The following is a 22,607-nucleotide window of genomic DNA, read 5'->3' as shown; positions in this document are numbered from 1 at the left end:
TTTGCTCCACACCATTGTTAGAAATTTGCCCTATTGGATCCGTATCAGGGAGAAATGTAGAGGTGTACGTCGATAACATAGTAGTTAAAAGCCGAACCTTCCAACAACATTTGATTGACCTAGAAGAAGTCTTCCAAGTATTGCAGCAGTATAGAATGAGGTTAAATCCCGCAAAATGTGCTTTCTTCATTAGAGGAGAGAAATTTTTGGGCTACATGGTCAGTGGGAAAGGCATAAAGCCAAACCCGAAAAAGGTAGAAACCATATTGAACATGCCTGAGCCGACCTGTATAAGGGATGTACATAGGCTCATAGGAAGAGTGGTAGCGCTTAACAGGTTCATGTCCAGGTCTGTAGAGAAATGCCTACCTTTCTTCAAGAAGTTAAGGAAGGTCTCGAATTTTGAATGGTCAGAGGATTGCCGAGAGGTCTTCAAGAGCCTTAAGGAATATCTCAGCTCCCTATGTACTCAGCAGTCCCTTAGTGGGGGAAGAGTTGTTGATCTACTTATCGATATCAGAACAGGTGGTAAGTGTCGTGCTGGTAAGGGAAAAGGCAGGGATCCATAAGCCAATCTTCTATGTTATCAAGGTATTTAAGGATGCCGAGGTCAGATATATGAATATAGAGAAGTTGGAATTCGCTTTGTTATTGGTAGTGAGAAAATTCAGGATGTATATGGAACACCACCAAGGAGTAGTGATGATTGATCAACCTTTGAAAAAGATCTTACACAGGCCTGAAACTTTAGGATGGATGCTACAATGGGGAGTGAGAGCTTGAGTTCTGCGGTAAAAATGAGAGAAAAGTGTGAGTCTGAGGGTAAAGATACATGGGTGCCTAAAGCTTTCCTTCTTGACATAAATATCAGCAAGATTCGAGGACGAATCTTTTCTAAAGAAAGAGGGAATGATACGGATCCAATAGGACAAATTTCTAACAATGGTGTGGAGCAAACTTATATCATTCCAATGGATCCAAGAGTAGTTCAAAATCATATTCATATAATCCATATATATTTGGGGCGTGCTTTAATTCATATGGGACAGATTTGGTGCAACACTTGCAATCATAGGCTGAGGGAGCCTAATCAAACCTATGGGCTAAAACTACATAAAGGAAAGCCTAAAGTGAAGATCAAGTAAGGCTTTTGTGAAGATTCAACTTTGTTATGATGGGCTTGCTAGTTTTATTATTTAAACACTTGTTTTATTTTAGTTTTGTTTGGGCTTGTATTTTGGCCATATTTTATCTTTTAAGTTTTAGAGTGTTGGGCCATATTGTGGGCTTATATTTTAATACCTATGTGTTATTTTAGTGTGTGATTAGGCTTGGGTCTTATGTGTTTAAGTCAGGCCCAAGAAGAGTGTCTTAGGGTTTTATTTGTTTTTCTCCTTACTATATAAGGATAAGAAACAATTGTAAGAGGCAGCTTTTAATCAAATATTTCAGAATTCTTTTCATGCCTTTGGCGTGTATTGCTTTGAGTGAGAGTGAGGATTTGCTTTCATCAATTGCACCAAGAATCTTGGCTAACTTATCAACTATCCGTTGTGGCGTTTGTCGGATTCTCATCTAAATCCTTCTATTATTGGTGTTTCAGCTTCTCTAAGTTTGGGGTGCCATAGGAGGTGAGTTTATCAAATCTTTGGATTTCATATCTACTTGTGCGTGTGGGTTTGAGGCTTGTGCCATAGGGTTCCGCGTCATTTGGTATCAGAGCCAAAGTGAGGTAAATTCTGATTTATCTTAGGATCTAGGGTTTTTGAGTTTTCCTTGTCTTTCTTGTTGATTTCGGTGAAAACTTCTGTATCCATGACTGCGTCTTCTTGATAAATTATCACATAATCTCTTTTGGAAAAAAAAATTCGAAATCCAAAAAAAAAAAAAAAAATCGATAAGAAAAACAAAAAAAAAATCGCCTTTGCCATATTTATCTTGATCTGGCCGAAATTGTGATATGCTTCCTTTTCATCCATATTTCCTTACCTATCTCAATTGATTGCTGTAGTTTATGGAAATCAATTTTGAATTTTGAATTGGGTTGAATCCAGATTAGGAGACAAAAGAAATCTGCCTATTTCTTAAGGTGCACATTTAGGGCAATTGCATCTAAATTGATTTGATGTCAAATCCTTCTTTTAACACCAGAATTTTCGTCCATGTTTCTGATCTGAGAGAAATTTACATTTTTCTTTTCTGATTCTATTTGTGGGGTTTTGATACTTTCCTTTTTGGGTAGATTTAAGTAGATCCATATTTAATTTGCGTTGAAGTGAATTAAATGCAATATTTTTGTCCAGGTTCGTTTTTATTTGATTTCTAAGTTTCTTTTTTGGTTTAAGCTTGCTTTTGCTTACTTTACATTGCTGGAGTATTGTTTGCTTGTGTCTATACTCTAGGTGATATTTTTCAAGTAGCACAAAACCAAGTTCATGTGTTACTTTCCAAATTGTCAGTGTCTTCTTTCTAGTTTTTGCGCGTTTTCTTTTTTTTACTTCATTAAACGCACCTTGTGGTTAGTTGGTTGACCTTAGTTTCTGAAGTGCAATTGAAGAATCAGCAAAAGAATGGTAAGAGTGCAAACACTTGAGACTTTCTTTTTTTAACACAATATTTGCTAGTTCTTTTTGTTATTTGTTGATTTAAGGTAGGATGAGTAAAGAAAAGAATGTGGTGGATCGTACTGATGGAAGTGAATCGAATATGGGTAACGATTATAAGATCTTTAAGAAGTCAGTCAGTGGTGAGTTACAAAGGCTCAATAAGACTCTTGAGAGGTTAACTGAAACTATGGAGAGTTTGAATGTCTCACAAGCTTCCACTTCTACAAGAATACCTCAAAGAACTCTTAATTGCAATAATAACTGTGATGATTCGGATGTGCTGGTTAATAATGTGTTGCTTGCTGCACATTATGAGATGCTTGTTGCTAGGCGTGCTCTGAATATGATGGTTAAGAAAGAAAGCATAGAACAACGGGAAAACATATTTCACACTAGGTGTTTAGTTAATGGAAAAGTGTGTACTCTCATTATTGATGGAGGTAGTTGCACAAATGTGGCAAGTGTGTATATGGTGGAGAAATTGGGCTTAGCTTCTATTGAACACCCTAAGCCATACAGGTTGCAATGGTTGAATGATTGTGGTGAGGTTAGGGTTACACGCCAGGTGGTTATACCATTTTCTATTGGTAGGTACAAGGATGAGATATTGTGTGATGTGGTACCTATGCAGGCAAGCCATATGTTGTTGGGTAGGCCGTGGCAACATGATAGAAAGGTGCAACATGATGGGTTCGATAACAAGTATTCCTTTACTTATGAAGGACAGAAGGTTATACTCGCTCCTTTATCACCTCAAGAGGTATATGCTGATCAAATAAAGATGCTGGAGAGGGAGAGAGAGGCTTCGGCCTTGGCTACAATGGGGAGTGAGAGCTTGAGTTCTGCGGTAAAAATGAGAGAAAAGTGTGAGTCTGAGGGTAAAGAGGCTGGAAAAGAATCAACACTAGTTGATGAGGTGGAGGAGGTGAATGAGACTGTTTTGGAAGTTGTAGAGGAGAATGGGTCACATCCCCAAGATCTTTCTATGACTAATATTTTTATGTCTAGTTCATTTGTTCTTGATGTGCAGGTTGTTGATGAAAACATCCATGATGAAAGTTTTATACTATTTCCACCTATTCAAAAGGAGGTCTTTGAAGATACATGGGTGCCTAAAGCTTTCCTTCTTGACATAAATATCAGCAAGATTCGAGGACGAATCTTTTCTAAAGAAAGAGGGAATGATACGGATCCAATAGGACAAATTTCTAACAATGGTGTGGAGCAAACTTATATCATTCCAATGGATCCAAGAGTAGTTCAAAATCATATTCATATAATCCATATATATTTGGGGCGTGCTTTAATTCATATGGGACAGATTTGGTGCAACACTTGCAATCATAGGCTGAGGGAGCCTAATCAAACCTATGGGCTAAAACTACATAAAGGAAAGCCTAAAGTGAAGATCAAGTAAGGCTTTTGTGAAGATTCAACTTTGTTATGATGGGCTTGCTAGTTTTATTATTTAAACACTTGTTTTATTTTAGTTTTGTTTGGGCTTGTATTTTGGCCATATTTTATCTTTTAAGTTTTAGAGTGTTGGGCCATATTGTGGGCTTATATTTTAATACCTATGTGTTATTTTAGTGTGTGATTAGGCTTGGGTCTTATGTGTTTAAGTCAGGCCCAAGAAGAGTGTCTTAGGGTTTTATTTGTTTTTCTCCTTACTATATAAGGATAAGAAACAATTGTAAGAGGCAGCTTTTAATCAAATATTTCAGAATTCTTTTCATACCTTTGGCGTGTATTGCTTTGAGTGAGAGTGAGGATTTGCTTTCATCAATTGCACCAAGAATCTTGGCTAACTTATCAACTATCCGTTGTGGCGTTTGTCGGATTCTCATCTAAATCCTTCTATTATTGGTGTTTCAGCTTCTCTAAGTTTGGGGTGCCATAGGAGGTGAGTTTATCAAATCTTTGGATTTCATATCTACTTGTGCGTGTGGGTTTGAGGCTTGTGCCATAGGGTTCCGCGTCAAACCCGAACTGCTACCGGCACTAGGATCCAGATCGACTTAAGGTCGCCGGGACCCGTAGTAAGCCTGCTATCCTGACTGTGAACCTGTGACATCCCATACATGATCATATATTTTCTGTAAAAACATAAAACTTTTCTTTATTCCAAGGCTTAACCTGTGCATGCACTATCTCTGTTCTCTGCCAATCCCTACTAGAGCTCCTCACTGCTCTAGGCGGATAAAACTCATAATATTAAGCCTGGTTTTCTCATAAACATACAACAAATATATGTACATATAAACTGATCATGTGAAAACACAAAAAGGGATTACAACTCTTATAATCAAGCACCATTCTATACACTGTACATATACACTATCTCTTTACATTTACATGTCCACACTAGCTATTACAAACTATATACTCTTCCTGTACCCTGCTGACTTCCCTCTGAACTCTGAACCTGCACAACTGGAGTTAGGGGAGAGGGATAAGCTACTATAGCCCAGTGAGTAGAACAGGATAAAACACACAGGTGATAAAACATGCTCTCATGACAGGTATCACATCACAAGTAATCACATCATCTCAGTATGGACGGATCAACACTCCCTCTCTCTGGGTACTGCATCTCATCTGGGGTACCGAAGTACCATGTGCCTGGTCCCCTTAGGGCTGTTCCAGGTCTTTGTGCCTGGTCCCCGTAGGGCTGTTCCAGGTCTTTCCTTCGAGGGCTATTGAATCCGTACTATGTCCATACAGTCATAGAAACAATGTACAAGGAGCAATGCCAAGTACAAGGATAAATGCAATGCATCATATTCGTGTACACTAATGCACTCACCCTATAGCATATTCATGATGCATGAAGTATGATAAAATATGCATTTCTCATATTCAAACATTAAGTTCAGTTCCACTCACCTCGGGTTGACTCTGAACTGACTCTGCAGGTTCTGAAACTGGACTCACTGCTGACCTCCCTGATTCCTCTGGTCCGTACCTACACAGGTGGACTCAAATGAGGGACCAAACTAACTCAAGAACCTCTCTAAGACACTCCCCCAAAACCCTCTACAAGATCCCCAAACAATCACATAAAACATGCAAAAGAAAGCTGGACAGGGCACTTTCGGCGGCAGGTTCGGCGGCCGAAACCCCTCTCCAGAGACGAAACTCATGCATGTTCGGCGGCACCTTCGGCGGCCGAAAGTCTCATCCAGAGACGAAACTCAACCTTCGGCGGCACTTTCGGCGGCCGAACCTTGCCTCCAGAGACGAAAGTCCCAAGTTTCGGGGGCAAGCTTTGGCAGCCGAAACTGCCTCCACAAGGGGTTCGGCGGCCGAACCTTCCTTCGGCGGCCGAACCTGGTTTTGCCTAACGGGCAGAACCCTGCTCTGTTTCATGCAACCTTTTCCCCAACTCCTCTCAACATGCATATCAACTACTCCCCATTCGCACATACACATATATATGCACAAAGGGGTCGCACACTATCCTAAAACCCCAAACAAACATAGCACATAACACTTAAACATGCTTGACCACCAAAGATCACCAAAAACCTCACCTAAACCTAAGCATGCATACTACCCATCACCCTTTCATAAAACCTTGAAAAAACACCAAAGAAGTTCAGGATCCACCCTTACCTCCTTAAGAACTTGAGGATGAGTGATCCTAACGTGGAGATATGAAGAAAACCTCTTCCAAAGCTCCAAACTTCCACACTTCCTATTTTAGGTCCTACCCTTCTCGAGGGTTCCGACACCCGAGATTCCATCAGACGATAGGAATTCCGAGGCCTGACTCGAGCCGGGTATTACAAGCACCGACCTGGGAAGGACCGTTTAGAGGCGCCAAAGTCATCAAGTCGAGAGTATACAGAATCAAATATTTATAAGGAATTCCAGAACCTCACGCTTGGAACATCCAACATTTGAAAAGGTATTTTCTATAAGATATACAATGTATCTATTATAGTAAGAATATGAATAAAAATCCTCTTTTCTACTCCTAAAACACTTCTGACAAACAATGAAGACCTCAATGAGGTAGGTGACCGGTATTTGAATTAAGACTGCCGGCACCATAAAACCAGTTGAGGAGATGAAGACCTCAATGAGGTAGGTAACCGATCTAAAAAACAAGACTGCAGGCACCACAAAACCAGTTGAGGAGATGAAGACCTCAATGAGGTGGGTGACTGGTCTCGAAAATAAGACCGTCGGCACCACAAAACTAGTTGAGGAGATGAAGATCTCAATGAGGTAGGTAACCGGTCTCGAAAATAAGACTGCCGGCACTACAAAACTAGTTGAGGAAATGAAGACCTCAATGAGGTGGGTGATCGGTCTTGGAAATAGACTGCCGACACCACGAAACCGGTTGAGGAGATGAAGGCCATGCTAAAGGTCCGTACTAGCAAAGATATAAGCCAAAAGAAATGAAACAGAGGCATGGTGCCGATCTTAAAAAAGGACCTCGGCACCCACATGGAATAAAGCTAAGGGATGGTACTGACCTAAAAAAAAGACCTCGGCACCCCCTAGGGCCCAACTAAAAATAAAGCTAAGGGATGGTGCCGACCTCAAAAAAGGACCTTGGCACCCCCCAGGGCCCAAATAAAAATAAAACTAAGGCACGGTGCCAACCTCAAAAAAGGATCTCAGCACCCCCCAAGGCCCAAATAAAGATAAAGCTAAGGTATGGTACCGACTTCAGAAAAATATCTCAGCATTCCTAACACTTTACCAAAGATAATACTAAGGCAAGGGGCCGAACTCAAAGATGGAACTCGACACCCCATTGCCAAGCCAGAATAAAATTAAGGCAAGGTGCTGACTTCAGAAATAGACACTGATTCCATGAATATTGAATTATAAATAAGAAAAAAGTAAAACTTTTGAACAATATTAGAACTAAGGGTAATAACTAGAAAAGCCAACCTAAAAAAACTAGCCTTTAGCACTAAATCTACTAGGAGAAAGAACTCGCAACCTGGCCAGCTAAAGGCTCCAGAAGAGCAGAAGGCATAAAAAACTAAGGCATCCAAGAACCAGAATTCAAAACGTAATAAGTTAGACATTTTTATAAGCAAAATATGAAACGAGTAGCTTGGCATTATCTACAGACAATAAACCAAAAAATAATCTAAGTATGGGAATACAAATGAAATTTAAACATACAAGAAAAATAAAACGAACAACTAGAAATAGTAGAAAGGTTTAAAAATTTATTAATTTAATTATTCGTTCTCTACACCATTTGAATGTGTTACAGAAGCAACAGGGGAAGGGAGAGCAGAACTAAGTAAGTCATTTACAAAGTTGTTCTCTATAAATAGACAACAAACCAGCAATCAAAGGAGATCTCATCAACATCTTCGGCAGAACTTCTCCAGCAGCCGCGCCCCCCTACCAGGCCCTTCCTCTTCTTTTTTTCTTGCTTTCTTTCTTTTCTTTTATGTTTGTTTCAGCCATGAGTGACTGAAACCCTTATTTCTAGTTGAAGATTAGGTGAAACTTTAGTTGTTTATGGATTGGGAGATCTGAACATATTTTGTTAATCTTTTATTTATCAATATTTCTACAATTTGATACTTAATTCTATTGTTGCTTTGTTATTTAGATCAATAGCACTACAAAAAAACAGTGATTTAGCGACCATTTAGCGACCAAAATGAAATGGTCGATGTTTGGCCAGTCGCTAAATTTTTGGCGACAATCTGGAAATTGGTCGCTATTTTAGCGACCAATCAGCGACCATTTTTTGGTCGCTAATTTGGTGTCATGGCAAATTAGGTATTAGAAATATTAGTCGCTGTGTAGAAGTAAAGTGGTCGTTAAATTTTGGTCGCTAAATAGTCGCTGTTTTGGTCGCTAATTTGATCGCTATTTCGTTGTTATTTAATCGCCTCAGGGGAGAGCATTTAGTCGTTATGTGGAAGTAAATTAGTCGTTAAATTTTGATCGCGAAATGGTCGCTGTTTTGATCGCTAATTTGATCGCTATTTCGTTGTTATTTGATCGCCTCAGGGAAGAGCATTTAGTCGCTATTTCGTCGCAAATTAATAGTAAAATAAAAAAATATTTATTATTTAATTTGCTTTTGTGGCTGATTAGTCACTAATAAATGCATTTAAATCTGATTCATATCATTTTTCCAATAAATTCATAAACCTGCTACAATATCAATATGTACACACACATTCCAATATATAAAACATCAAAGACAATATATACACATCAACTTCATTTCATAATTATGCAATCTAATAGTTCAAAACATTATTATAGTTCAACACTAAGAAACTTAAAATATCTCAAAATACATAATGGATCCAAATAGTATCAAATTCATATCATAAAATATACCTTTATGCTTCCCTTATTCTGTATTATACAGAGTTATATTTTTTAATGCGGTCTAACCAGTTCCTAATTGGTACACAACAAAGCGTTCCAAGTGCCAGAGGCACACTACATCTATTGTAAAAGAACGAGTCCAGCAAGCAACGAACAAGCATCTCTTCAAGTACAGAAATTTTTGCCATCTGGAAGTTACTTTAATATACAGAGTCATCCGGCCAGAATATCACTGCATCACTCCCAATCAGCATCAAAGAAACCAGCATCTTTCATTTCTGAATAGTATACATTCTCCAGATGCAAATCACCTGTCACAAATAAATAAAATATAATATCAGCTAACATTTTCGACACCTCCACTTAGGTATACCAGTTTCTACTATATGCTACTACGATTCTAATATAGCAGCATAAGGGCACAAACCATATCACATCAGTTGAGAAGTCCTAAAACTTGTTACATGCCACCCATGATTGCAAATGGCATAAGGTTCTACCCAAAATATTAAAATATATTTGAATATAAAAGAAGATAATGAAAAATTAATAATACTACTACTTCTAATAATAAAAGTAGTATTGTAAAACAAGAATCAAAATGCAATATGGTAAGACACCTCAAACTCCATATACTAATACATCATTGGATCCAAAGATATAATGCTGCACAGCTAAATCACTTTATTTATGAAACAGGAAGCACAACCAAGCTAGCCAATACGAATCACAGTAAGATGGTGAGCGTACCAGATGCTATTACCATATTTTCCCAAAATTTTCCTTATTATTTAAATAAGACTAGAAAAAGACGCATGAGATAAAATATAAAAAAGCCCATAAAATAGTCATTTCCAGGAAAGATATTCATAGTCATTATCTAAATATTAAAGGCTAGCACTTAATTTAAAAAGATAACAATAAAAGTAAATATGAAGTTGGAATTACTCATTTTATTACAGACAGCAGACAAGAAGAAAATAAAGGGCTAGCCGGAGACGACAAAGAGGGGGTTGAAAACAAATGCATTTCTGCTTTCCACCATTTACTCTACAATCATATGACGCATTACTAAAGTTTCATCACAGTCCCTTTGTTCATAATGCTAAAAGGTAGACAACATTATAATCACAACAATTACATAGAAGTAAGGCATTTAAACCAGCACAAGGCATGGCAGAACAAGAAGGCCACACGAAATGAAGCGCAATTACTTCTATATGATTTAAAAGTTGTTGGCAGTTTATCTCAAACCTTTGTGCCTTTACAGCTCCTCCCACATTACAAGTGCCTTTTCACTACTATTCCATTGATAGAAAATAGATGTGATAGGGCTCTAACAAAAAAAAAACGATGGTGAAATAATCAAATAATCAGATTAATAATCAAATAATCAGATTAATAGTCCATAAAGAAATAATCAAATAATCAGATTAATAATCAAATAATCAGATTAATAGTCCATAAAGAAATAATCAAATAATCAGATTTTAAGTGCCGTATTTTTTTTTTTTGGTTAATGTAAGTGCCACTTTTGATGAACGATATATTGATAAAGAAATAGTTACATTGCAGTCAAGAGAAAGGAGATTTTCACTGGGGTTGATGGAGCTTCCTGAGGATGACAACCAAAGGGTTTTAATCAATATTTTATAAACAATGCTAATTGACACCATATACATGGCTTGTGATCTTTTCTGAGCTTGAAGATTTTATAAACAAAATAACAGTTTAAAAGAAAGAAAAATAGGACAAACAAAAGTAAAATAATTAAAAAGAAAAAAACAGTGAGAGAGATACAGAGAGATGTCAGTAGCCATGGGCATGAGACAACCCCTTCAAAAAAAATTCATGGATCATGGTTGCCAACAAGTGGTTCAACTGGTTTTTTGCAAGATATGAAATTTCAAAACAAGTCAACTAGTAAATCAATAAAAATAGAGAGCAAAAACCAATTCATATAAATCTCTCCATGAAACAGACAAAGACCACCGTATTTAATGTAATCAATATTCAGAAATGCATAAGAATGACTTGTAGAAATGCAGTGATTTTGAATTAAAACATCATGAAGACCTAACTAACATTTATTATCAACAGTTAATGAAAGAGTAACACATTCTCCTTAAACATTGCAGAGAGCTGGAGCGACCAAATATCTCCATATATCGAAGTTCCAAATTCTGCTGGCAGAATGCACATTTAAAAGATCTATAATATTGAGGGGGAAACACAAAGAAGAAAAGAAAAGGTCAAAATTGACAATATGTTGCCCTTTATGAGTTATACAGGGTAAACAATGAAGGAGTGTGGGTTCAACACCTAACAGATATTAGGCAAGAGGAAGAATAAGCATATGTATTGAGAATCACTGACACGCTTAAATCTCTAGCTATTAGCTTTTTTCAAAACTTGCAAGAATAGAAGTGAGCACCAGCAATTCAGGGCTTCAGAAATTTGAGAACGAAAAGGCCTAAAAGCACATGCAGCCTAAACATAACAACAAAATTATCCCTAAGGGAGCCCATTAAGGGCCATTGCATATACCATCTGTCACACAAAGGGGGCAGAGCTGCTAAGGCTTGAACCTCTTGGAATTATGTGCAGCTAATATAGTGCATACCAAAGCTTTCAACAGTAAAGGGAAAACATAGAAAAGCTCAAAATCCCATATGATAACTCTCACCTAAGACCTACCCACAAGTTCTAAAATGAAATTCTTAACAGGACTCGGTCTACCACATCTTCATAAACTAAGCTAATAAAACCATTGTATGGCGTAATACAATCAGAAACCAACTCTCATTCATGTGAATTAATTTTTATTTATCCATTAATAACTATACAATTACAGATATACATAGATGATATAGAGTGATCTATTTGGATTAGTCTGCGGTGTCTACCAAAACTCTCGATTCTAAATGCTCAAAAGCAGAGAGAGTCTAAACCAGTCAACAAGCTAAGAAAAAGAGGAGACGTGGGCCTCAAAAACCACATTTTGAAATTTGAAGCATTTTACGCGCGTAACCTTCACATCGCCTAACCATTCTATCCATTTCACAACAATTTAGCCATGCATAATTGAATAATGCAATTTCTTAATCTTGGTAGCTAAAACTGACCAGTTTGAACCGTTGTCAACATTGGAGATACTGAAAGAGTCCAAAGACTTCTTTGGTAGATCATAAAAATCATCAATGCTGAGCTGCTTCCCAAGATAATTAACTGGAAGAAGAACGAATGTCCCGATAATCCCACCAAATGTAAACACTTTGAGACTGCATTCAGAAACAAATAGATAAATAAATAAACAACTAAAACTATAATTAATCCCTATTATCTTTTAAAAGAATAATTTTTAAGAAAAAATTTCATTATCAACCTGTATATAAATTTACAAATATCTTTATTTTTTATTACAGCAAAACACTAATATTAAAACACTAATATTTAAACAATGCTAATTGACACCATATACATGGCTTGTGATCTTTTCACTTAAATTGAACGTGCTTCTCTAGCCTTTTCCTTCATTTTCCTTTTGGCCTATTAAAATTGTCCGTGTATTTTGAAAAATTAATTGCTTGCAACTTGTGCTTATTGTCCTAAGTAGAAAATGACCAAAAAGAAAATTATCTTTTTTAAGTGTTTAACTTGCAAGCAACGTGTATGTATGCTGTATTTGCACATGAGTGGACTGTATAGGGACAGGTGCAAGCAAAATGTTGCCTCTTTTACAAGACAAACACATGGAATGGTGCAGTCAATTCACCCAAAATGCATATGAAACATTTCCTTTTATGTTAAAATTGCTTTCAGGAAAGCTTCTTTGTGACTGCCAATCAGCCATAGCCACATTAAGACTTGAGTATTCAATAAGCATGGTCCTTTTGAACCTTTTATAATAAACTAAACTCAATGCTTTTGTACAAATAGCAAATAAAATAACATCCACACAACTAACTATATTAACTTATATCATCCTTATTTTTTTAAAAATTAGTTAGGACGTTTTTTTTTTTAAATTTATTATAACTATAAAAAATAAAGAGAATTAAAAAAAAGAACTTTGATTAATGTAAAAGTGCGAGAAAGATATCGGCCTATGGACAGTTATGTGGGGCTTTCACTTTCATTTTTTTCCACTTCTCTCTTCAATAACCTAACCCAGTCACTTTCTTTCCAAGCAAACTTCCACAAGCAACCACAAGGAATCTCTAGCAAAAACAACCCCTTCTCTTTCTTCATCTAGAATTTTTTTTATATATATAATTAAAAAAACCCTTTAAAAAAACAAAAAAAAAGAAGTTATGTGCTGGCCTGTCACCATAGTTTGATCAGTGATTATTACCGTTGGCCAAGATTTATCCAAAGTAACACTATAGCAATCAAACATACAGATTATAAAAATCTAAAAGAGAATAAAAGAGAATACAAATTTGTAAATTATCCATAATTATAATATACATAATATATACAATTACGCATATCATAATATTAATGCATATAAATATATATATAATTACATACAAAAATATATAATATACCTAACAAATTATAAAAAAACATATGTATAAAATTGGCTATCGTTTCAATTCTAGTATGGTTCAAGAATAGTTTCGGTTCGATTCCTGGTCACAAACCACAACCAAACAAAAACAGTAAAATAAGTTCAATTCGGTATAATATCAATGTTTTCATATGGTTTCGGTTTGGAACCCTCAAGAACAGTACACACCCCCTAACAGTGAGATGGATAACGAGATGAACACTCATCATAGAATGGTATGACATGTCTAGGAATGATCACTAAGATAGTTATGATTGAAAGCTACCATATGGAAAAGAGAACACTAATAATCTACTGGAGTTTCAGCAACATGGAAGTTGGTGATGATTAAATGATTTTGAAAAAATTTGTTGAAACGCAATTCCACAGTGATTCTGAAAAGCAAACCCCACCCCTTTCCTCCCATCTCTCTCCCTCCCCCCCCTTTGAAGGCTATGTTTGAGAAAGTAGGGGCTGCAATTGATTGATCCTATTCCTTCTAAATCAAAAAACCAAAACTCAAACTACTAATTTAATAGACTAAACAAAACTGAAATAACAACTAAACCAAATTGAATTTCAGTTCAGTTCAAAACTAATTTGTTCCAACCATTCTCTAGTTACAAAGAAGGTTTCCTCAAAACAAGCAATTGATAAGCTTAAATTCAATCCAACATTAAAGATTAAATTCAATCAATCCAGAATTATAAACAAAAGACTTACAATATCAAAGTCGATTAATATTAATAATATCACATTTAATCTCAACATCACAAAACTTGAAATAACACCAAACACAATGCATAAATCTATTTCAACATCCAAGCACAAATCTATCTCAAAAAAAAGTCCAAACATAAATCAAAGGCCCATTTGCTGTTCTTCCATTATCAGTTGAAGCAGAACAGAAATAAAAAATCTGAATATATTAGCTGGTTCATTGCAGCCTATGAAGATGAAGAACAAGATAGCAGCGAAATTGTCTCAACTTGTGATGCCATTTATCTAGGACTCATTTGCTGATTCTACCATTATTAAGAAGGAGAAGAAGAAGAAGATAATGATTATAATGATGATGATAAAGGGGATTTAGTTTCGTCTGCAAGAAAAAGTAAAAGGGATATAATAAATGGCCTTGATAGACAAGGGACAAAGGAACTTGACTATAAGCAGAAGATGGAACCATGGGTTTGGGTTTGGGTTTGACAATGAACAAGCCATTGACTATGGGTATGGGAAGCATAGGCAAGAAATAGATGAGATGAAAAGAAAGTGTGAGTGGCTTTGTGATTAGGAAAAAAGATTTCTTAAAATATACCCAGCGCCATGCTATAAGAATTGGACAGGCCTTTAAAGGTTGACTATATAAGAGGCCCAAGTTTCAATTGGTTCCTTCTTTTTTCTGGTTAATAAACTGAACTCAAACTAGTCACAATACTTCTCTACAAACTTAATCTAAACAGTACCAAAATGACCGAAAAACAAACCAGATCAGCTTAGTTTAGTCTTTGGTAACCATTGAATGCTTTCCACTATGGGAAAATAAGGAAAATGGGAGGAAGAAAAAGGAGAATTTTTTTTGAAAATAATCTATTTCACCTTGTTTGGGAGAGAGGGAAGTCAGTAAAGAAAACTGGGAGGAAGTTTGTGCGTAGGGTCCACAAAATTTAGAACAAATTGGTGTAAAGTCCAATGCCTTACTGGTTTAGCCTTATAATACCATCTTTTATTACAGAAGGGATAAAATTATAATTTCACCATCATAAAACAAATTCCCCCTTAATTTCTTCCTTTCATTTTCTTTCCAATCCAAATAAAAGAAAAGAGAATAACCTTTTTGAATCATTCCTCCCATTTTCCTTCCTATGTTTTCTAAAACATAGCATAAGAGTAATCATGAAGCCAGATTTATTAGAAAGTTCGGCAAAGTTTGAAATTCCGAAGACACATTTACAACAGCTCTATATATGTACATACTGATAGTGGCTTATATTGCAAATGTAAGAGCTGTTTCTGCAGAAATCATAATCCTAAAGCTACATGTTAGAAATAACCTCATCACCCATTACAATGCAGTCATTAACTTCTCAAAATTCTTAATTTCACACAATTCTTGGAATCACACTCTTTCAACACATTTATATAAAAAAAAATCAAATATAACTTCTAAATTTAAGAAATAGAAAAAAAAAATCAAAGGAATCAAAGTGATAAAGTAAATATTCAAATTTACAAAGCAAGGATTCACTTACAGAGTTAAGGAGAGAGAAGCAATAGAAATCCAAGAGAGAAAGCGAAGGAGCGAGCGAGAGAGACCGAGCGAGAGCGAGCGAGTGAGAGAGAGCGAGCGAGAGAGAGAGACGAGAAGGGGGAGAGAGAGCCCAAGTGAGTTAGAGTAAGGGAGAGGGATGTCGGTCAATAGGAAGTGAGTAAGGGAAGAATTGTCGGTCGATCGGCACAATGAGTGAGGGAAAGGGCTATCGGCAGTAAGGGTGAGTGAGGAAAGTGGTTTAAGTTAAAATTAATTAATTAATTTTTTTAGTTAAAATAATTAAAGATTTAGTCGTGTTTTGTTCCTCTTTAATCATAATATTTAGATCTCACAAATCTCAGAAAGCACACATCTGAAATCACAATTTCAAAATATCCATCCAAACCTGCAGTGACAGAGGACGCGGCGAGGAGCAGCACCAGACGGCAAGACTGGAGCAGAGGAAGCGGCGGAGAAGAGCAAAGAAGCAAGCAGACCAGCGGACGCAGGAACCGGACGCAGAACGACGTTGACAGCGTGGAGCAGAGGAACGATCGGCAGGAGGCGCACGGCTATACCAAACGAGTGACGGAGAGGCCGAATGGGGGAGGGGAGGGCGGCAGTAGACTTGAGAGTTGAGAGAGATTTAGGGTTGGAATTTAAGGGTTTTTTTGATAGCAGGTTTGTTTATTTAGGTTTATTTTTTATCTTTCAATTAAGATTTTATTTTTATAGTTTATATTATTTAAAATGTTTTATACTATATGTTTATTAATTTTGTCTTTAATAGTATAATTTTTTTAAAGATAAATAATATAGTTTTATTGTATTAATTTACAATAACAATATTTTAAATTATTTTTTTAAAATAAATTGTACTAAAAATAAGAATACACGTAAAATTATAAAAAAATATTTTAACAATATATTTAATCTTAATTTAAAATTTTAAATAAAATAAAATATAATTAAAAATTAAATTAAAATTTTAAAAATAAAATGGTCGTTGATTAGTCGCTGATTGGTCGCTGTTTAGCGACTAAACTAATTAGTCGCTAAATATAGTCGCAAATTATAACATTATATTCCTACTCAAAAAATAGTCGCAATTTCGTCGCAAATATGGTCGTAAATATCTCGCGCCACTAATTCCCGCTAAATTTAGCGACGATTTAATACTTGGTCGCTAAATAGCGACCAAATAACAACCAATTTTTGGTCGTTGAGCTTTTTATTAAATAAAAATATTATTTTATTCATGTAGTAGCAGAATGGTCGCTGATTGGTTGCTATATAGCAACCAAAAATTTTGGTCTCTAATTTTGGTCGCAATTTCACATTTTTTTTTGTAGTATAGGGCCATTGACTCTTGATTACAAAGTGATAATTTGTTAGTTTGGATAGTTTGAAGTTCGTAATTGCTTGAATTATTCAAACACAAGTAACCCTTGGTGTAAAAACCTAGGAAATTGCATAATCTAGCAATATCACCATACGTTTAGGTAGTTAGAATTAATCTCTCTATTTCTTAATGCAATTAACAGTTGTTAGATGCCAAAGGCCCGAGGACGTTCCTTGGCAACTTGTTGATTAGTGGTTAATTAGAGGACGTTCGCTTAAGGAGGGATATGGAGGTGAGAAGCATCTTCCACCTCCATAACTAATTTATTGAGTCAAATAAAAGGATATAAGCATCAATGATCAATCCCAACAACTAAAGTGGATCCAACTCTTCAACTAGGCTTTTCTCATATTGAATTCTCTGTACTTAATTACTTGCTTTACTTTGCTATTTTTAATTCTAGTTTAGTCATCAAACTTCAAAACCCCCCAATTTGCTTTTCTTGTCTATTTATTTACTTGGTCTTGATTAGGAAAATAAGTAAGTATCAATTCCCTGTGGATTCGATCCTTTTGCCACTATCTACAGTTGTAAAATTGTGGATAACCAAAAAGGTTATTGATAGCGGCTGTCGAAACCGTAAAAAATAAACCTATTATCAATCAATAAATAATTTGTAAATAGAGGCAATAGGGTCGAACCACAGGGATTTGACACTACGGATTTTCCTAATAATGACTAAGGTAAACAAATAAATTAAAAAGAGCGAGGTTTGATTTGATGAATTAAAACTAAATAACAAGAGAAAGAAATAATTTAAAAAGATGAGAATTCTAATGGGAGAAGGATTCTAGTTGAAGTATGGATCTATTTCAGTTTGTTTAGAATTGATCATTGACTCTTTAATACTCCTATTTATTTCAATAAATTAGTTTAGGATGTGGAAGACGCTTCTCACAATCCAAATTCCTCCTTAGTTCTAGTTTGATCAGGAAACGTTCGCTAATCAAACACTAGTTAACAAGTTGCCAAGGAACGTCCTTGGGGATTTTTACTTTTCAAATGTTAACTGCCTTAAGACTTAGAGAAACCTAATTCTATCCTTACCAACCGCGTGGTCAAGTTTAGATTATGCAACCGATTATACTTGAGTTTAAACAACCTAAGCAATTACGGACCTAAATCATTCAAACAATATATTACTCAAGCGATTAAAAGCAGTAGGCCTTAATTGATTCTAAAAGCAAAGTAATAATAATAGAAAGATCTAGTTGCATAAATATTGAAAATAAAGAAGAGTTTAATAATGGAGATTTAAATCTCCCAATTCATCACAAACTGATTTTTTCCAACTTCAACTAGAAAAGAAAAGTGTTTAGCCACTCATGGTGGACAAAATACACAAAAAGAAAGGAGAAAAGTAGAAGAAGAGAGGCTGCTGGAATTTTGCAGTGTTGCCGATGAGATTCTGCAGAAGATCTGATGATTTTCTGCTGATTTGGGGCTGCCTCCTTTTATAGGTGAAGAGTCCTAATCCAATTAGGATTTAGAATCCTAATTTGAATTGGTCTTTTTGTGGTCTTTTATTCCTTCTTTACTTTTGTATTTAATTATGAATGAATTCTTCTCCTTGAGAAAGTCTTTCTTGGAGTGACTCTTGGAGATGTCCTAGGATTGATCTTGAAGTGTTTGAAGAAGGATAGGACTTCAATGCTTTTGAATTTTGAATTTTGCCTTTTTCCCGCTCTGCTGTCCGCCTCTGTGTCATTTTGATTTGGGCAGTGATTTGCCCTAATCGCTTTCTGTGAGTTTGTCCCAGTTTTTTGCTTCAGCTTGATTTAGGCAGTGATTTGGCCAAATCACTTTGACCCAATCACTTTTCCAGCTTTTTCTGCACTTTTTTCTCCAACTTTCCATTTTCTTCCTTTTCTGTAAAAACATGACAAAAACCATAAATTAAGCTGGAATTTGTGTAATTAAGCAGTAATAAAGATAATAAAAATGTGGCTAAATTATGTTTGATCAAATACGCCCACACCTAACTTTTTGCTTGTCCTCAAACAATAAATAACTTAGTCAATCAAGCTCCCTTTTCTTTTGAGCCTAAGTACCACTTAATCAGCCCCCCCTAGACTCCTAAACTGAAGTATCATAGTATAGAGTACCTGCACCAAGGTTGTCCTCTCCTTTCCTTGTTTCCTTTCACCTACCGTGGCCAAGAGAAAGGTTTTTGGTTTAATCATGCTTATTCTTTTGTTTTAAGCTTGATGCAACCCCTAAGAGTAACTTGCCCTTTTTTAAACACACTTTTTTATTCAGCAGCACTTATTCTTATCCTTGCCTGAAAAAGTCACCAACTTTTTTACGCGAAGGTGTATATTGGTGATACCCACCCCCGGTTACTCAGTTAGTCACTTGTTAAAGTGGCTACTAGCTCTGTTCATAGCTTATTTGACTATTGGAATAGGTTTGTGATTTGTACTTCGTGCTAGTTTTTCTTTTTCTTTTCTTTTCATAACAGTTTGGGCAAATCAGTTCATAGGGGTTACACTAACTTTTTATTCGCATGTATTTGTATTTTTATTTCCCTTGACCCTAGCAAATTTAAAGATTCAATTCAAGAGAAAAACTTCCTAGGTGAAGGTAACATACTGTAAATGATTCAATTTAGGCTTAAAGGGTTGGAAAATTTAATGGGGTCATGAGATGGGAAGCTCTTTTAACTTTGTCATCTATGCTGAGTAGAGCAATGATTCAATGATGGTGGACATGGGGAGCACATGATTGATGAGGTGGAGGAGGTGAATAAGACTGTTTTGGAAGTTGTAGAGGAGAATGGGTCACATCCACATGATCTTTCTATGACTAATATTTTTATGTCAGTTCATTTGTTCTTGATGTGCAGGTTGTTGATGAAAACATCCATGATGAAAGTTTTATACTATTTCCACCTATTCAAAAGGAGGTCTTTGAAGATACATGGGTGCCTAAAGCTTTCCTTCTTGACATAAATATCAGCAAGATTCGAGGACGAATCTTTTCTAAAGAAAGAGGGAATGATACGGATCCAATAGGACAAATTTCTAACAATGGTGTGGAGCAAACTTATATCATTCCAATGGATCCAAGAGTAGTTCAAAATCATATTCATATAATCCATATATATTTGGGGCGTGCTTCAACTCATATGGGACAGATTTGGTGCAACACTTGCAATCATAGGTTTAGGGAGCCTAATCAAACCTATGGGCTAAAACTACACAAAGGGAAGCCTAAAGTGAAGATCAAGTAAGGCTTTTGTGAAGATTCAGTTTTGTTATGGTGGGCTTGCTATATTTTTATTATTTAACACTTGTTTTATTTTAGCTTTGTTTGGACTTGTATTCTGGTCATACTTTATCTTTTAAGTTTTAGAGTGTTGGGCCATGTTTTGGGCTTATGTTTTAATACTTATGTGTTATTTAGTGTGTGATTGGGCTTGGGCCTTATGTGTTTAAGTCAGGTCCAAGAAGAGTGTCTTAGGGTTTTATTTATTTTTCTCCTTACTATATAAGGATAAGAAACAATTGTAAGAGGAAGCTTTTAATCAAATATTTCAGAATTATTTTCATGCCTTTGGCGTGTATTGCTTTGAGTGAGAGTGAGGATTTGCTTTCATCAATTGCACCAGGAATCTTGGCTAACTTATCAACTATTTGTTGTGGCGTTTGTCGGATTCTCATCTAAATCCTTCGATCATTGGTGTTTCAGCTTCTCTAAGTTTGGGGTGCCATAGGAGGTGGGTTTATCAGATCTTTGGATTCCGTATCTACTTGTGCGTGTGGGTTTGAGGCTTGTGCCATAGGGTTCTGCGTCAGTTGGTATCAGAGCCAAAGTGAGGTAAATTCTTATTTATCTTAGTATCTAGGGGTTTTTGAGTTTTCCTTGTCTTTCTTGTTCTTTTCGGTGAAAGCTTGTGTGTCCATGGCTGCACCTTCTTGATTATTAGTTATAAAAAAAAAAAAATTCGAAATCCAAAAAAAAAAAATCAAAAATCAAAAATCGCCTTTACCTTATTTATCTTGATCTGGCCGAAATTGTGGTATGTTTCCTTTTTCGTCCATATTGCCTTACCTATCTCAATTGATTGCTGTAATTTATGGGAATCAATTTTGAATTTTGAATTTGGTTGAATCCAGATTAGGAGATAAAAGAATTTCTGCCTATTTCCTAAAGTGCACATTTAAGGAAATTGCATCTAAATTGATTTGATGTCAAATCCTTCTTTTAACACCAGAATATTCGTCCATGTTTCTGATCTGAGGGAAATTTATATTTTTTTTTTCTGATTCTATTTGTGGTGTTTTGATACTTGCCTTTTTGGGTAGATTTAAGCAGATCCATATTTAATTTGCGTTGAAGTAAATTAAATTCAAACTTTTGTCCAGATTCGTCTTTATTTCAATTCAAAGTTTCTTTTTGGTTTAAGCTTGCTTTTACTTCCTTGACATTGCTGGAGTATTGTTTGCTTATGTCTATACTCTAGGTAATATTTTTCAAGTAGCACAAAACCTAGTTCATGTGTTACTTTCCAAATTGTCAGTGTCTTCTTTCTAGTTTTTGCGCGCTTCGTTCTTTCTTTAGGTTTTTTTTTGTTTCATTAAACGCACCTTGTGGTTAGTTGGTTGACCTTAGTTTCTGAAGTGCAATTGAAGAATCAGCAAAAGAGTGGTAAGTGTGCAAACACTTGAGTTCTTTCTTTTCTAACACAATATTTGCTAGTTCTCTTTGTTCTTTGTTGATTTAAGGTAGGATGAGTAAAGATCAGAATGTCTCACCAGCGTCCACTTCTACAAGAATACCTCAAAGAACTCATAATTGCAATAATGATTGTGATGATTCGGATGTGTTTGTTAATAATGTGTTGCTTGCTGCACATTGTGAGATGCTTGTTGCTAGGCGTGCTCTGAATATGCAGGTTAAGGAAGAAAGCCTGGAACAACGGGAAAACATATTTCACACTAGGTGTTTGGTTAATGGAAAAGTGTGTACTGTCATTATTGATGGAGGTAGTTGTGCAAATGTGGCTAGTGTGTATATGGTGGAGAAATTGGGCTTGGCTTCTATTAAACACCCTAAGCCATACAGATTGCAATGGTTGAACGATTGTGCTGAGGTCAGAGTTACACGCCAGGTGGTTATACCATTTTCTATTGGTAGGTATAAGGATGAGATCTTGTGCGATGTGGTACCTATGCAGGCAAGCCATATGTTGTTGGGTAGACCGTGGCAACATGATAGAAATGTGCAACATGATGGGTTCAATAACAGGTACTCCTTCACTCATGAAAGACAGAAGCTTATACTCACTCCTTTGTCACCTCAAGAGGTATATGTGGATCAAATAAAGATGTTGGAGAGGGAGAGGGAGGCTTCGGCCTTGGCCACAAAGGGGAGTGAGAGCTTGAATTCTGCGGAAAAGATGAGAGAAAAGAGTGAGTTTGAGGGTAAAGAAGCTGGAAAAGAATCAAGACTAGTTCAAGGAGG

At 36.0% G+C, this 22,607-nt stretch overlaps 1 long non-coding RNA gene across 1 annotated transcript; it reads right to left on the bottom strand.

Moving 5' to 3' along the window:
* Nucleotides 1-8,908: 8,908 nt before the first annotated feature.
* LOC110604570 lies at nucleotides 8,909-15,991 on the bottom strand. The gene is made up of 3 exons (XR_006349276.1): nucleotides 15,741-15,991; nucleotides 12,062-12,217; nucleotides 8,909-9,247 (listed from the first exon to the last, which is right to left on the bottom strand). It is a non-coding gene; the product is annotated as an uncharacterized LOC110604570 (long non-coding RNA).
* Nucleotides 15,992-22,607: the final 6,616 nt, after the last annotated feature.

The sequence above is a fragment of the Manihot esculenta genome, chromosome 17 (genome assembly GCF_001659605.2).
Source record: "Manihot esculenta cultivar AM560-2 chromosome 17, M.esculenta_v8, whole genome shotgun sequence".
NCBI lineage: Eukaryota > Viridiplantae > Streptophyta > Magnoliopsida > Malpighiales > Euphorbiaceae > Manihot > Manihot esculenta.
Note: the sequence above shows the minus strand (reverse complement) of the source record. Positions and strands in the feature narration are given on the sequence as shown.